A 17487-nucleotide genomic window follows, 5' to 3' on the forward strand; every position below is an offset into this window, starting at 1 on the left:
CATGAAATATGAAGTGTTGCCTGTAAAGTTTCCTGGAAGTGTGCGAAGTGACCTGGCGAGACTGCCACCTAGTGATAGACCCACGAAAATGGCCTGGTTTTGAGCTGACGTGCATGCGTCACTGATTAGACCCAAAGCGGCAACCCCATAGACTGTATATACAGTCTATGGGCAACCGAGTTATGATAAAATGTCCAGATAAAATGTCCAGATTGTGCATTTAGGAGTTTTCGATCGTCATATATTTCATTTCCATTCATCACAGAGTTCCCAAAATCACATATAAGGTGTGTTAGAGTGTTTAGTTTCGTAATAAAAAAAAGAGCTAAAAATGTAATAGGCCTACATTTTTGGCACTCAACGCATGGCACTCAGTGAGTTAATGCGTGTTGATAGACAAATGGTCAGTGAAATGAATGTAGGCTACTGTTATTTGACTGGGTATAGTTTATAGCCTACTATATATTTGCATTTGTAGCCTACCTGCACCCTTTTGCAATAAAAATAAAATTAAAATAAATGCAGTCAGGTTATTCAATAATTTACACAGTTGACCCAAAGTGCTTTACAGATGGTACAAAATAAAATAATAATAGGCCTATAATAATAATAATAATAGTAATAATAATAATAATCATCGTCATCATCATCATCATCATAATAATTAAATAATAGCAATAGGCTAACCATAAATAAATAAGATGACAAAATGAAGATGATCACAGCTTAGGCCTATTATCAGTGTCGTAATAGATAGATAGATAGATAGATTAAAATGAAGGGGTACTACAGGAAGAGAATTAGATTTGAAGGATGACAGTTACATAGTGTTACAGATGGGTCATTTTGGATGCTGGTGTGGATATGGTTGATCAGATGTTGCAGGGTATGGTTGCAAGGTTTTGAGAGTATGGGGTTCAGATGTTGCAGGGTATGGTTGCAAGGTTTTGAGAGTATAGGATTCTTATTAAAATGTACACATGCACAATGTACATAAGTACAATCAGACCCGGAGCAAACCTGGGTGGGATATATGAAGCAAGGTCATTGGTTTCTGTAGGCAGATTGCAGCACTACAGTCAATCTTCTGTAAGATACTTGCCCTTATAAGTATTTAAATAATAGCGCAGTCTTGCACAGCTGGTATTGCACATGCCTCAGTTGCTATAGTGGATAATTGGATGTTGTTATGAAAATGTGTGACAAGATGTTGCCAAGGGTTACGTGGGTTGGATGGTAGGCTGCTAGAATAGTCATTGTAGAAGTTGCTAGGAAATTGTGAGGGTACTTGAGATGGTTATGCTGTGGTTACTGTTGGTTACTAATGTAATCAAGGTAATTCCATGTGGTGCAGCTCTGGACTTGAACTTACATTGGATTGGGAGTTTATTACACTTTGGATTGGGAGTTTATCACACTAGTTGACTGAAAAGCCCAGGCTGCCAAACAGTTGTGGGCAGAGGACACAATTGGCAGGAGTATGAAACAGTTAAATAGTTGGATAGTGAAAATGGTTAGGTTATTTAACAGGGAATTATTGTAGCGAGTACTTTTATTTTGAAACAGTTGTGGGCAGAGGAAACAGTTGGCGGGAGTCATAGTTGATGACAACTGACAGTTTGAAAGGCGGAACAGTTAAATAGTTGGATAGTTAAAATGGTTATTTTTTTTAATATAGAATTAGTGATGACTTTTATTTTAAAACAGTTGTGGGCTGAGGAAACAGTTGGCAGGAGTCATAGTTGATGACAACTGACAGTTTGAAAGGCTGAACAGTTAAATAGTTGGATAGTTAAAATGGTTAAATTATTTAAAATGGAATTATTGTAGTGAGGAGTTTTATTTTGAAACAGTTGTGGGCAGAGGAAACAGGAGTCAAAGTTGATGACAACTGACTGTTGCTAGAGTAGTTATGGTGGTTGCTATGCTGGTTGCTAGGTTAATGATGTTGGTTGCTAGGTTTTAACTGTGAATGTGGTTTGCTAGGCTGTTGCTAGGGTACTTGAAGTCGTTGCTAGGTTGTTGCTAGGGTGTCCATGGTGGCTACTATCAGAAATAAAGGAGTTACTACAGTGGTTTGCTAGTATAATCATCTTGGTTGCTATGGAAACTGACATAGATGCTTAATTTCAATGGTTGCTAAATTGGTTGTTAGGTAGGTGGTGGTTTAATATAGTAGGCTAGAGGCATAGTTGATGATAACTGACAGTTGGAATAATTGAACAGTTAAATAGTTGGATAGTTTAAATGGTTAAATGATTTAATAGGGAATTATTGTAGTGGAGACTTTTATTTTGAACGGTTGAACAGGATCTGTAGTCTTAAGAGAGCCAGATTGTATGCTTAAAGCCTGAGACAGACAGTTGCTGGAGGTGGCCGGAACCATACAGCTCTGGCCGGAACACTTGGCATAGGATTCTAAGTGCCCTATTGTGATGCCATAATCGCCAATGTTAAGTCTATGGGGAAATTTTTAATCGTTTTTAATTAATAGTTCAAAAAGTATAAAAGTTACAAATATGAAAAAACATTCCACACCTGTCCTAAGTAAGACCTACGTAACGCAGTTTGAATGAAGTTTCTACATGGAAGCCGCATTAAACGCGGAAAAAGCGTTAGAAGAAGAAGAAGAAGAAGAAGAAATCGGATAACAGTAGGCTAGATTGCATTTTCATGCACTCTAATAATAGGCTAATAATAATAATAATAATAATAATAATAATAATAATAATAACATTTGAAGTGTGCTCTTATTCTGTGCATTCCAAAGGTGAAATAGCCTAAACCAGGGGTCTCAAACACCCGGCCCACGGGCCAAATCCGGCCCGCGTCCGACCCAATTCCGGCCCACGACGTATGTCAAAATAATAATATAATCCGGCCCATGAGGCTATTTTTAATTGCGACAAACAGCGATACTGATTAAAATAGACGATAGATCCAAGTACGGTGACAAATCTCATTTGTACTCTGCTCCACTATTTGCTAGACATCCAGAGCTTGATTCAAACCCAAAATCGCTGCGCAACGGTTTCAGGAAATAGGCCTACTTGTATTACACGCGAGAAACACAAAGACGTGCATTTGTAATGACGCGAAAGCGATGCAGGCCATAGTTTTGCACAAATTGAAGCAGAAATAGGCCTACACCAAATGTTGAAAAACGTTCACGTGTGATGAAGTCTTAGGTAGGCTATGTTATTCACCTATTCTGATTCTGAAGGAGAATATCCTTTTGGAGATTATGATCGATCGTTTATTAGCATACCTATTTCGACCCTCTGCCCAACATAGCTTGGAGGTTGCAGTGGTAATCGTGATGATAGTGTCTATAATGGACGTGGTACAGACAGCAGGGCTAGTAGAAATACTGTAGGGCTCTAAAGAACTACAAAGTCACCCGCAATATGATGCGAACTTCTGGGTACTGAGATTACCCGCGATAGGAACTGATTTGACCAGGACACTTTATTGTAGGCCTTGTGGTTTAGTAATAGTTTACTATTGTTGGTATACATCTTAGGTGTTTTCCTGTTAATTTGTTATGTGGGTAATATGACAAAAAGAAAGTAAACCTGCTCAAATATGTTCATCCAGTAATTACTGAAAGGTGCATAATTTGAGGTGCTTGCCATCCATGGCCTTTTGAAATTTTGATATAAAAATCCAATGGAGTTGCTTTCTTAACGCTGACGCCTAGTTTGCCAGGTTTAAAAAAGTTATGAGAGGAAAATATTTTTATTTGGTGTAAAAGACACACATATGTCTACCTGTTTTTATGCTTTTTTGTTTGTTTTTATAATTTGCATTAATATTTATTGGTAACATTTTATTTGAAGGGGTCTACACAAGGGTGACATGTAACCGTCATAAGAATGTCATGACACATGACTGTTGTCATTAAGTGTCATTCGGTTTTTGGAATGTCAAGTTGACATTGTTTGGGTGTCATCATTATAACAACTTGACATTAGGCAAGTTGACATTATTTGAGGGTGTCTCTGTCATGACAACTTGACATTAGCCAAGAAAATGTAAACCGTTGTCATGACAACTTGACATTAGCTAAGAAAGAAATGCAAAATTGACATATAACTGTGTTTGGCCTGACTCATCTTCTAGGTTCGTGAAGTGGTGGGCCGGAATAATTGATTGACATGACACCATTATAATTGTGTCATGAATACTTTCCTTGGCATGATATTGTCATGACAATTTGACATATAACTGTGTTTGGCCTGACTTATCTTCTAGGTTTACGAAGTGATGAGCCTGAACAATTGGCTGTCATGACACCATTATAAATTAGATATACTCAACATATTGAAGGTGTATTGCAGATGTAACCCACTTGAAAATAGCCTACTAATAGGATTACATTATTCTAGTTTAAAGGAGAATTCCGGTGTGATATTGACCTAAAGTGTATTGAAACATGATACCGAGTGTGAACGTATGTCTCATAGCCCATCTCAGCTTGTCCCCTGCACTCCAAAATCTGGCGCTAGTTAGCCGATGCTACCAACAGCTTTTTCAATAGTGGTGCTTCGGCATCGGGCTAGCCATGCAAATAAATCACTGTTTTACACCCATTTACGAGGCTCAATGTATCTCCACACTTCATTGGTAGACTTCCGAGGGCCCTGACATTTAAAACGAGACATTGAGAACTTTGAAAAAGCACTGGTAGTGTACTTACAAGACGATTTATACAGACAGTATCTTCACGAAGTTTAGCGTTTGCAGCCATCTTGAATTTAGTCACAATAAGTCGAGCAACGAGTAAGAATGAACAGGTATGATAAGGGATCAGATTCCACAAATAATTCAGTGGAAATGCATGGATTCCAGTTTCTTCCAACTATCTAAAAAAAAAAAAAAACTTGAATTTCCCCTTGAGGATCAATAAAGTATCTATCTATCTATCTATCTATCTATCTATCTATCTACTTTTAGTTATGTTTTCCCTGCACACCGTATTTGTCCAGTAGGTGGCAGTGGTGGCGCTGCATAGAGGGGAAACTGCTACACTGATTCTTAGAGAAGAAGATAGAAATCGCAAACAGCAGAAGGACAGCAGAATGATAGTGAGCTGAAGCCATATTTAGATTTTCCACACTGAGAAGAAAAGTTAAAAATAACATTGAAGAGCTAGTTAAAAGGGGTTTTCCCACCAAACCGACTTCTAAGGAAGGAATAACAGCAAAGGGTCGAAATTACGACAAGGAGTTTACTTAACTTGTATGAGTTTTCTCCGGTGAGTGTTTTACACGTGTTCGTCATTTATGTTAGTAGCAGACATGGTGTGATAGATGTGTTTAATGAGTTAAGCACGTAAAAGTTTTATTTTGCTGTAACTCAGTTGTTTAATGCATTGTGTGGAAATGTATTGATGGTACTGCATAAGCTAAAAACCAATCAGAATTGAGTTTAATGATTTGAAGTGCTATTTCATGCTATGTTGAAGCCATGTTAACAACGTGATATGCTAGTGCTGAAGTTTCATGTAGGCTATGTAGTGAATGTATTGATTAAAAATAAGAATAAGCTACTACAGTTCATAAATATGAGTTATATTTCCAGATCTGCTAAAATGTATCGAGAGAGTAATTGAATTGAATTGTTGCCCTGCTATGCAGGTTGTTTTTTTGTTTGGATGCATGATTTGAGAGTGTTCCATTGGACAAATTCGCCATTGGACACGGGAGGCAGAAGAGCAGAGGGCGCGAATGATAATCTTGCCTGCGACATGAACTGCTTCTACTCAATATGTCTTCATTTCATCATAGCCTACAGATAAGCGCGAGATCTCATCACTTAAAAAAAAAACATACTACCCAGGTAGATGGACTTATTATTATTTTGGGGTTATTTTATCAGAGCTCTGAGGTCATTTTACTTTATATTTTTCTCAACATGTGTTTAAAAGGTTGAACACTAAGAGAAATACTGATTTTCACAACTAAAAGGACAGAAAAGAAAAACAAGGTCATACTGTTTGATATTTGATGTTTAATAAATGCCGGCTATATGTTCTGGGTAAACTATTTTGGTACTTTCATTTGTCTACTCCTCTTGTGAAAAGTTCCTTAGAAAGGCAGCACTTCACTCTACATTAAAATAAGTGCCCCTTACACAGACAAATATGGCGTCTCAGGGGGAATCGAGTCCCTCAAAACACACCTTAAAATGATTGAATGGTACTACTGGTTAGGAATCCGTCATCGTAATGGTGTGTTGGGTAGACTCGTGCATGATTTGAAAAAGCTGCAGAAATGATGGCAATGAAATGGTGCTTAAAGACTAGTATGTGAATAGTTGAATGCATGTTCCACATGCACAGTTAGGTTAGCTGGCATGGTAACATGTCCATGTATTATGGTTTTGCAAAATGCATTGCTGAAATAAACTCTTAAGTCATGACTGAGTATAGTATTTGTTGTCATTATAGTTGAAATTAGACTCAATGTTCCAGAAATGTAAAATTTACAGAAATAGGACCTACATGATAGTGTAGTGACACTTAATGACATGTTCAGGAAACATCTCAGATGGTTCACTGTACTTTAGGTCAAAGGTAAGTATTCATGACACTGTCAGGAAACTATTTTGGTGTAATAGTTATTTGTGACAGCTTAATGACAAGTCAAAACTGTACCACTGTAGTTGAGGTCAAGAAAAGTATTCATGACCAATTTATAATGGCGTCATGACAGCCAATTGTTCAGGCCCATCACTTCACAAACCTAGAAGGTAAGTGAGGCCAAACACAGTTATATGAACTTGTTCATGTAATAATTAAACAATTATGTCAAGTTGTCATGACAATTCATGACACTGTCAGGAAACTATTTTGGTGTGTAATAGTTCTTTGTGACAGCTTAATGACCAGTCAAAACTGTACCACTGTAGTTGAGGTCAAGGAAAGTATTCATGACACAATTATAATGGTGTCATGACAGTCAATTGTTCAGGCCCTTCACTTTACAAACCTAGAAGATAAGTCAGGCCAAACACAGTTACATGTCAAGTTGTCATGACAATATCATGCCAAACACCTTGCATTTCTTTCTTGGTTATGTCAAGTCGGCATGACAATATTGTAAATGGGTTACATTTTCTTGGCTAATGTCAAGTTGTCATGACAAAGACCCGTCAAATAATGTCATCTTGGCTAATCTGAAGTTGTCATAATGATGACACCCAAACAATGTCAACTTGACATTCCAAAAACCGAATGACACATTATGACAACAGTCATAAACATCAAAACTGTGTCATTAATGTACATGACATGTGACATGTCACCCTTCAAATAAAGTGTTACCTATTTATTTTATCATTATTTTATTTATAAGCTAAGGTTGCTAGCACAGGTGTCTAAAAATAGATAACAAGAAAATACAGTATTTGAAAAAAAACATTGCATTTTAGGAAATAGCCATTCTTTTTTTTAATTATTCTTTAACACTGACGTGGCCCTCCAATCAGATGACATTGGCAGAAGTGGCCCCAGCTCATTTGAGTTTGAGACCCCTGGCCTAAACCAAGGGGGCTATGGAGAAGATAAGGCATGCCTATACTGAATTGTACATCAAATAAAAAGTTGTTTTTATGCACCATACCGCTACAGACACATACAGTTGCATTACTGTAACATGGTTATTATTATTATTATTATTATTATTATTATTATTAACTTTATTTGTTATAGAGGGACAGTGTACAGTACACTAATTGACATTTTACAAAGAAAATGTAAATGCACCCAATTATAGCCAAAAGGCTACTTTCCATTGGTAGTCCCCCTGCCAGAAGGAGCATGGCAAAATTAGCTATTAATTAAAAGAATAAATTACAGCAAAAAAGCAAGCAAAACAAAAAATACAACAATTACAATATATATAAAAATCACACCAGAGATACACTCACACACACACACTCCAACAATCATACTCTTCTAATCTCATACACTAATGCTGACAGACTTGGTTGTCTATCAGCCATTTCTATATAGTCAGGTAGAACTTTGTGGAATTTGGGCATGAGTGTGACATAAGGTACTAATGCAATTTTTTTTGCATAAATTGATAGGTAAGGGGGTGTCCTTTCAGAATCTGACGGGTGCCACTCTTCTTTAAAATGGCATCACCTGCCACACCCATTTTTTGATAATAGAAAATCAGCTTTGACCATAATAAAGTAGAAAAAATAGTTTAGGTCCCTCCAGAGAACAAAATACATTTTTTTTTCAAAGTGACCTTTAAGGTCAAATTTGGTTCCTTTTTGCTGCATAATAGCTTATACCTCTAAATCGTGTCATGTTTGGTATTAAATTAAATAAATGATGGAACTGCCATGTAGCTTAATACATACAGGAATACAATCATTCAATAGTAATTCATTTTAATATGAATTATAGCAAGTCTGATGTACCCTAGTTCACAAACTCGTGGGTTAGTTACTGTAGCACGTGAGCTTTAATTTAATTGAATTTCCCTTGAATCAGTCGCTGAATTTCAGACAGCAATGTTGTGAGGTACTTCCCAGGTAGTTAGCACATTAAACATTAATTATAACTGTCCTTGGATTTCCCCTCAGAATTACAGACAACATTTTTTTTCATCTTAACATTTTTTTAATGTTTTAAAAACAGACATCATAGTCCAGAATTGATACAAACTAGTCTGAGTTATGAGGTACTTGCCAGTTAGTCAGCACATTAACTATAACATTAACTATAATAGTCTTCCAGTATGGCAAGGAATGACATGTATCATTTGGAATTACAACAACAAATATAATGTAAATCAGGTTTATAGCCCAAGTATACTTGCATATACAAGGAATTTGGTCTCTGAATTTATCCAATTCGTGAATTAGTGAACACACAGTGAGATGAAGCACACAACGAGCACACATGAGGTGAAGCACACACTAACCCAGAGCAGTGAGTTGACTTGCTACAGTGGCGCTCGGGGAACAGTAAGGGGTCAGGTGCCTTGCTCAAGGGCACTTCAACCGTGGTTGTGGGCATGGGAGAGCAGTGCTCTTCAACCACTCCTCGTCTCCCCCCGCCCCGACATTTTCCTACTGGTCGGGGATCAAACTGGCAGCCTGAAGCCCTAACCAGTAGGCCACGGCTGCCCAAGTATACTATACCAGTACGGGAGATGCCTATGTTCCCACAGCCCTATGTCCCCTAATCCTAACCCACACCTCAGGCTTAACCCTAACCCTAGAAATGTGGGAACATGGGGCTGACCCCACTGATATAAGGAATTTGTGCTCTGTATTTTACCCATTAGGGGGTAGTGTACAACACACACACACAAACAGTGTACACCCATTCAAACACACACACACCCTAGAGCAGTGAGCACACTAGGAGTATACATACACACCCTTGGATATGGATGTGGGAGAGCGCTGTTAAGTCACTCCCCCCACCCACATTTTTCCTACCAGTCGGGGATCGAACTGGCCACCCTTCAGTCACAAGTCTGATTCCCTAACCAGTAGGCCATGGATGCCCAAAGTAATTGACATTAATGCTATGGCTGCAAAATTACGAGACAAATGTTATGATTTGTTGGCTGTTCATGCATTGTTTGGTTGTGACAGTGTGTCATGTCCATATGGCAAAGGGAAAACCTCAGCAATCAATTTGATGCTCAAGAGGAATCTTGATTTGAAGAATTTTACATATGTACTGTAGAAGCTGATGAGCATGAAGGCAGGAATGGATTTCCTTTCTTGCCTCTACTATGGAAAGACTGTTGAAAGCCTCAGTAACTTGAGATACATGCTATTCACCAAGAAAAGAGACCCTCCTAGAATAAAGAGTCTTCCTCCAACAAGATAATATGCAGCGGAACACATCAAGCGTGCACGGCTGCAAGTCCTTCTGTGGAGAGCTGCTGACAAAAAAAACACCTCCAGTGTGTACTGATGATGTATCCCTGTTTGGTTTGAAAATAGAGGATGGAATTCCTGTGCCTGTTCATGGCAACACTGACATTGTACCCAAAACAGGTCTACAGCTTGTTTCTTGTGGATGCAAGGCAGTGCCAGCATGCTCCAGGGCCTCTTGCAGCTGTCAGTCAGATGGACTACCATGCACCACCTACTGCCATTGCAAAGGTGGTGAACAGTGCAAATAAAAATTTGAAGATGGCTACACTTTCAGGGGAGGATACTGATGACAGCGAGGAAGAAAGGTCTGATTGAATGAATGTTTTTTTGAGGAGACCTTTGATGTTTGTGATGTGTACAAGGCCAGCCTGGCAACATGTTCTGTATATAGTTCCTTTCAGAATCTGTGAGAAAGTTCTACTTTGTTCCTTATAACTTTGTCTATTTGATTAATTGTTGAGGGTTGATGCAATTTGTTGCTCAGCCTACCATTTCAGCGGTGTGACCTTACCGGACTTTATAGTTAATAAGTTCTCTGGAGGGACTTGAAATCATTTTTAGCATGTTTTTATTGACAACATTGATTTCTGTTTGAGAAGAGCTTGCATTTGATACCATACATGATGGGTTTAAACAGTAATGTGCATCTAGTTATTTTTTTTATGGTCAAAAAAAGGGGGCGTGGCAAATTATGTCATTTAAAAAAAATGTTCAAGGGTGCTGAAGCGGCACCCGTCAGATTCTGAGTCTACACCCCCTAAACTATCAATTTATGCAAAAAAAAAATGCATTAGTACCTTATGTCACACCTATCCTGGGGTTCTACCTGACTAATACTATAGAACTGGACTCTCTTATGTTTTGTGGGATTGTATTCCACTCACCAGCTGCTTTATAAGTGAAAACTGATTGACCAAAAGTTGATTTCTTGTAAGGCACAGCACAATCACCTCTAGCAGCCCCTCTAGTAACACTGGTTACAGATTATCTAAATTGCAGTAGGCTGCAGAGTGGTGGTGGAGCTAAGCTGTGTCGAATTTTATATACAAGACACTTTTTAAACATAACAAGATTGTTCCAACTTAGAAGCCTATATTTGTTAAGTATTGGACAGTGATGAAAAGATCTTGGTTTTTTATCTAAAATCTTGACAGCTTGTTTATATAAAGATATTATTGGCATGGAGTTTGCAGTGCCCATGTTGGTAGACAGTAATTAATATGTGACATTATAAGAGAGAACATGTACATTTTTGCAGCCTCTGTTGACATATAATTTCTAAGATGTCTAAAATTTGTAAGTGTAAAGTTTGTGATCCTACTCACCTTTTTAACATGTTGCTTGAAAGTCAGGTTACTGTCCAAAATAATGCCTAAATATTTATATTCATTTACAATTTGAATTCTCTGCCCTGAAATGAAAACATCAGGCTCTGTATAAGATTTTTTGTTTTAGCAAAGAACATGGCTACAGTTTTAGAAGTGTTAAGTTCTAAATGACAATTATTCAACCAATTTGAAACATTAATCATAACTTTTGTCAGCTGTACTGCAACCTCAGAATGATTTTACCTTTAATAAAAATGACAGTATCATCTGCATACATAAGGATCTCACTGCCTTGGCACACAGATGGAAGGTCATTTATTTATTTAGAGCCTTGGGGTACCCCCTGTTACAAGATCTTTAAATGAGGATCTTGTATTTTGTATTTTAACACATTGAGAGCAGTTAGTAAGATATGATTTAAACCAGTTAGATGTATACTGAGAAAAATTAAACTGAACAAATTTTGACTGAAGAATATTATTGTTACAGTATGTCTCTGGCTACAGTGTTGCCTGTAAGTTACTGTAAAAATACAATAAAAAGTCTAACAGTGTCCTCTCTCTGTCCTCCAGCTTGGGTTTAAAGCTCGATGTCATCGAGGATCTGTCATTTGGAGAGGGAGTTAAGTCTTTCAGAGATGAGAGACGAATATGGAGATGAACAAGAGATGAGTCCCAAAAGTGTGTCATAACAATGGGACACCAGACCCTAACAGCCCGGATAGCAAGAGGCTGGCGAACCACTGTCGGTCCATTGGGGGCATAGCTGGCGGTCCACTGGCATTTTGCTCATCGGTTCTCTTGCGGTCCGCTGACCAGACAAATGGCCCAATATTTTGCCACTATTGGTCTAAAATCTTTTTAATTTGTTCAGTTATACTCCATATATCATTTTATTAACTTTTCTTAATATTCATGACAAGTTCAATTTAAAGAGATGGTGGTCCAACGGCGGACCACAAGTGGCACTCCACCGGCGGCATAGCACCAGCGGTCCACTATCTGCCAATCTGATTTTGCTATCTGGGAGCTGCAGCAGGCTTGTAGTTTTACCAAAATCAATGTACATATCCTTTGTTTTGGATATGTTCAATTGAAGGTGTGACTCCTCACACCACTGGACAAAGTCTTCAATTATTGGTCCATGGCCTCTGTCAAGCTGCTAATCTTTCTTTCACAAGCGTCTTACACTGTATTTTTAAGCAAATACAGTTGTTTATTTAAGATTAGTGAGTGAGCATATGATTTAACCTTTTTTGTGGCATCCATGTTTTTCCACACATTCCGACATTCCGATTCCCAATAAGTAGGAATACTCCATGTTCATATGATATTTTTAGACTTTGGTATAAGTCAATATTCTCTGCAATTTATGTGTAACAATGGTCTGTTTATTCTAGCCTAAGAGGTGATGCTGCCACATTATCAGTAATTGACATCTCTTAAAAGTGATGCGTGAGTGAGCAGGACATCTCATTTCTCATATCTGTATCTCCTTGATTCCTCCTTCCCACATTTCTTCACAAAATTAATTAGAAAGAGGGGATAGGACAGAAGGAAGGAAGGATGGAAAATAGAGCAATGATCTGCAGCCCAGGCCATGGTAAAACAGTACCTGGTGCTCTTCTCTCAGCCTAGAAATCTAGATGCACCCTAGTGGCAGCAAATGTAATTTGCAGCCAGGGTCATCTAGCAACTCTCTGTTGGCTTGCGAGCTGGCAAACCAAACTCTGGTCAGGCCAATCACATTGTGTATAGATTCGGTGGGCGGGCCTAACAGAGTTGTGACGGTTTTGCATGAATTCCCTGCTACTTGAAAACAAAGAAGATGGCTGCTCGCGAACAGCGATCTTTCGAATCGGCTTTGGCCGCGACTCTTAAAGACTTGGAGTTAAGCTTTTCTTTGAGAAAAGAACAAAGAACGGCACTGAGTGGTTGTGGCACTATCCTATTGTTTGCAGAGGGAATTTGAAAGACAACTGTTTATCCCGCCTCTTGGATTGAACCCTGTCAATGGTGTGTTCCCAGACCCAACATCTTGATGTGAGTCTGGCTTGCCAGTCTCTCACTTAATGTGAATAAAAACAATGCCCATGTCCTGTCTCCATAGTACAAAACATTTATTATTACAACTTCCTGTTTGGCTTGGAATTATTCACCTCCATGCCAAACACTTGATAACATACAAATGGACCTGTTTAGATGAATATTTTAGCCTAGGCTACCTTTATTTGTAGGCATTGATGACTTTCCAGGCAAATCAGAAAAACCCTCTGGTATATCCTGATAGACCTGTATGATATGTGGAACTGCACTATTGTATAACCTATAAAGCTTTACATGGTTTGGCACCTGACTATTTAAACAATTTATTAACCCCCTATACTGTCAGGCTCGGCCCCTCAGATCCTCCAGGCTGGGACTTTTAGTTGTTCCAGAAAGTGAACTGTCAAGGGTGACCCCGATAGTTTGCAGTTAGAGCACCCAAGCTTTGGAACAGCCTCTCTTATAACATCAGATCTGCACCATCAGTGGCTGTTTTTAAATCGTTAGCATGCTAGTTAGCATAGTAACTTGGTTTACATTATTATCTTTGTTAACATAGTTAGCATAACTGCTATCAAACATTAGAGCCATTCCAACTGTCAGTTATCGTCAACTATCTACCTAAATAATTTAACCATTTAAACTATCCACCTATTTAACTGTTCAGTCATTCCAACTATATTAAACCTCATCTACTTAGCAACCAATATAGTTTGTTTTTACTCTGTATGATATTTTACATCATATTTTTGCATTTTCATGCACTGTATTTCCTTCAGGAAATGCTTTTCTAGTTACAGTGCATGAAAATGCACTGTACTGTTCTTCCTAGGCTTCTTCTTCTTATTACAGTGCATGAAAATGCACTGTACTGTTCTTCCTAGGCTTCTTATTACAGTGCATGAAAATGCACTGTACTGTTCTTCCTAGGCTTCTTATTACAGTGCATGAAAATGCACTGTACTGTTCTTCCTAGGCTTCTTCTTATTACAGTGCATGAAAATGCACTGTACTGTTCTTCCTAGGCTTCTTCTTATTCTTATTCTTCTTCTTCTTCTAACGCACTTAATGCAGCTTCAACCGTTTAACGTAGAAACTTCATTCAAACTATGTTACGTAGGTCTTACTTAGGACATGGGTGCTATGTATTTTTCAGCTTTGTAACTTTTATACTTTTTAAACTATTAATTAAAAACTACTCAAAATTTCCCCATTGACTTAACATTGGGCCTTTATGACATCACAGCAATTAGAATCCTATGGCAGGTGTTCGGGCCACCTGGACCAACTGCCAGTCTCAGGCTTTAAGCATACAAACTGGCCCTATTAAGACTACACATCCTGTTCAACTGCTTCCTCTGCCAAAATCTGTTTCAAAATAAAAGTCCTCACTACAATATTTCACTGTTAAACAATTTAACCCTTTAAACTACTGAACTTTTTAACTGTTCAGCCATTGTAACTGTTACTTGTCATCAACTATGACTCCAACCCACTGTAGCTAGTTAGCTAAGTTAGCTAAGTCACATGGTTAGCATAGTTAGCATGCTAGTTAGCATTTTTAGCAAAACTGCTAAAAATGATTAGCTAAGTTAGCTAAGTAACGTGGTTAGCATAGTTAGCATGCTAACATATTAGCATGCTAGTTAGCATTTTAGCATAACTGCTAAAAACGATTAGCTAAGTTAGCTAAGTAACGTGGTTAGCATAGTTAGCATGCTAGCGCTAGCATGTTAGCATGCTAGTTAGCATTTTTAGCAAAACTGCTAAAAACGATTAGCTAAGTTAGCTAAGTAACATGGTTAGCATAGTTGGCATGCTAACATGCTAGTTAGCATAGTAACTTTGTTAACATTATTATCTTTGTTAACATAGTTAGCATAACTGCTAGCAAACATTAGAGCCATTCCAAGTGTCAGTTATCGTCAACTATCTACCTAAATAATTTAACCATTTAAACTATCCACCTATTTAACTGTTCAGTTATTCCAACTATATTAAACCTCATCTACTTAGCAACCAATATAGTTTGTTTTTACTCTGTATATTTTACATCATATTTTTGCATTTTCATGCACTGTATTTCCTTCAGGAAATGCTTTTCTAGTTCTTATTCTTCTTCTTCTAACGCACTTAATGCAGCTTCAACCGTTTAACGTAGAAACTTCATTCAAACTATGTTACGTAGGTCTTACTTAGGACATGGGTGCTATGTATTTTTCAGCTTTGTAACTTTTATACTTTTTAAACTATTAATTAAAAACTATCAAAATTTCCCCATTGACTTAACATTATGATTATGACATCACAATACGGCCGTTAAGCAATTAGAATCCTATGGCAGGTGTTCGGGCCACCTGGACCAACTGCCAGTCTCAGGCTTTAAGCATACAAACTGGCCCTATTAAGACTACACATCCTGTTCAACTGCTTCCTCTGCCAAAAACTGTTTCAAAATAAAAGTCCTCACTATAATATTTTACTGTTAAACAATTTAACCCTTTAAACTACTGAACTTTTTAACTGTTCAGCCATTGTAACCATAGACATAATATACATAGACGCCGCATTGGCTGCTGGAAACGAGAAATGCGGCCGCCATCTTGGACCGGTCATACTCCTCGTTGCGTTGCAGCAGAAGACACAAGATGCCAGTACTGTGCAGCATGTTCCTGCTCACATCGACGAACCATCGCAAACAGGGCTCGGGGGATTTACTTTTCTCAAGTAAGATTTAACATTACCGTACTAATGGTTGTATTTTGTGAATAGAATATTACCAGAGAGTTGAGAAGGAGCAAGGATCTTTGATATTACTGTATGAGAATCGTAGCCAGCTAGCTAGGCTGTTTACTCGGTGTTCACCTGGCTGAACTGAGACTTAATAAGTCATATTCCATAACACTGACTTAGATTACAACTGACACAAAAAGGCTATTGTAGAAATAAATCATACTAGATTTGGCTGGCGAATTTTACACAAGTGGCACAGACTGTAGCCTATATTATTGGGCAATCGCTAGCTGCTACTTGTAGCCTAAGCGTGTTGGTAGCTTCACTATTTTCTGAATAAAGTAACTTTTCAATAGCTTAACTTCTTTATTTATCAAGTGGCTTAGCCACACAAGCTACACTTTTCTTGTCATGTGTAATTGGCACAATTTAAAGTAGCTTCCTATGTAGAGAACTAGCCTACTGCTGTGTTTGTGTTAATAATACATTTGACTGGGTGGTAGTATTGTGTAGTGTTTTATTCATAGCAGAGTAACTGATAGTTTAGCTCACTACAATGTCTAAGTAGCTTGCCCAACACTGTATTATTCACATGTCATTTACCCTAACAAGAATAAGATGCCTCTCAAATTCCTTTATTCATTTTATTAATTTAATTATTTTATATCTCCCCAGAACAACTGCCTTGCTCAAGGAGACTGTGAATGAACTGAATAGTCTCCTCACATCCCTGGAACTGAGGAAGGTGCAGCTCTTCATTGCAGTATTGGAGGGCATCTGCTACACTGTGACTGAATATTTGATTTATGAGCTCCACCTTCATCACCTGCATTCACCACTCTGTGTCCCATTTTCCCATCGTCTGGTTGACTCAGTCCTCTTTTAGGGAGTTTACCCAGTTTCACTATGTACTGCTATCTTATTTGCCCACCTGCTGTCTGAAGCACTTTTTTCTTAGCCAAAGTGTACCCAAGCAATTTTAGCAAGGTGGGAACATACAAAATTACATGCACCAGTTATCGAAATCATAGAACCAACTGCATGACAGTAACCTCTGTCTCACTGAGCCTGTGAAGACACTCCCCGATTCTTTACTGATTGCAATGAACGGGGCTGATCTTAGCAGTTTCTAAAATGTTTCTTAATTCTTATTTATTTAATCTCTTCATTGGGGCTGAAAGCTTTCTGTGAACTGTAAATAACAGATGCTGTTGATGAACCCATTGACACTGTACAAGTGACAAGTCACCTTTTTGTCTTGAATTGATGAAGTTACACTTACTATGCCAAACCAATGTCTGTTTTTTAAGGATCAGAAACAAACCTACAAACTTGCACTTTACAATATTTATGGAACTTGTCTAACAAATGCTGTTGATATTGAACCCAGTTACTCCATTTCCTTTACTTATGCCACACCAATGTCTGTTCATCAAACTTTATTTTTGATGGCACTGAACTGAAAA

Source organism: Alosa sapidissima, chromosome 10 (assembly GCF_018492685.1).
Source record: "Alosa sapidissima isolate fAloSap1 chromosome 10, fAloSap1.pri, whole genome shotgun sequence".
Taxonomy (NCBI): Eukaryota; Metazoa; Chordata; class Actinopteri; order Clupeiformes; family Clupeidae; genus Alosa; species Alosa sapidissima.